This window comes from Octopus bimaculoides, chromosome 11, assembly GCF_001194135.2.
Source record: "Octopus bimaculoides isolate UCB-OBI-ISO-001 chromosome 11, ASM119413v2, whole genome shotgun sequence".
Lineage (NCBI taxonomy): Eukaryota > Metazoa > Mollusca > Cephalopoda > Octopoda > Octopodidae > Octopus > Octopus bimaculoides.
Window position 1 is genome coordinate 17,195,177 of NC_068991.1, and position 498 is coordinate 17,195,674.

At 30.1% G+C, this 498-nt stretch overlaps 1 protein-coding gene across 4 annotated transcripts in view; it reads left to right on the forward strand.

Moving 5' to 3' along the window:
* LOC106880928 (protein pellino) overlaps nucleotides 1-498 on the forward strand; it is a 111,273-nt gene that overhangs the window by 4,013 nt on the left and 106,762 nt on the right. The window lies entirely within an intron of this gene.

The following is a 498-nucleotide window of genomic DNA, read 5'->3' on the forward strand; positions in this document are numbered from 1 at the left end:
ATATATATATATATATATATATATATATATAACATTATATAACAAACACGACAAATATAAACAATAAACCCCGCACTTAACATTCATCTGTTCCTCCAGTTCTGTATTTTCATTTATTTTTGATTTTATTAACGAGGGAAGTTGTGTGTTTATGTACACACGCAAACATATACATATATATGCACACATAATGTGTATAAGTCGTCTAAGAGTCCATAAGTCAGAGGGGAAAATGCACCCATCTATCTCTCTGTCTCTCAAAACAATGCTACAAACTCCTAGGGTTTTTTTTCTTTCAACTCGTCATTTCATCAATTTATTGTATTTATAATCATTCACCGAGAACAGCAAGACACACACATCTACATATACATACGTACATATTTTCGTAAAAACATCTTTAACTTGATTTGATGTTACCTAAAGCAAAAAGAGATGAATTTCAGCTTAAATTATTTGTTGTTTCTATCTTTTACCCCCCCCCTTTTTTTTTCGTTT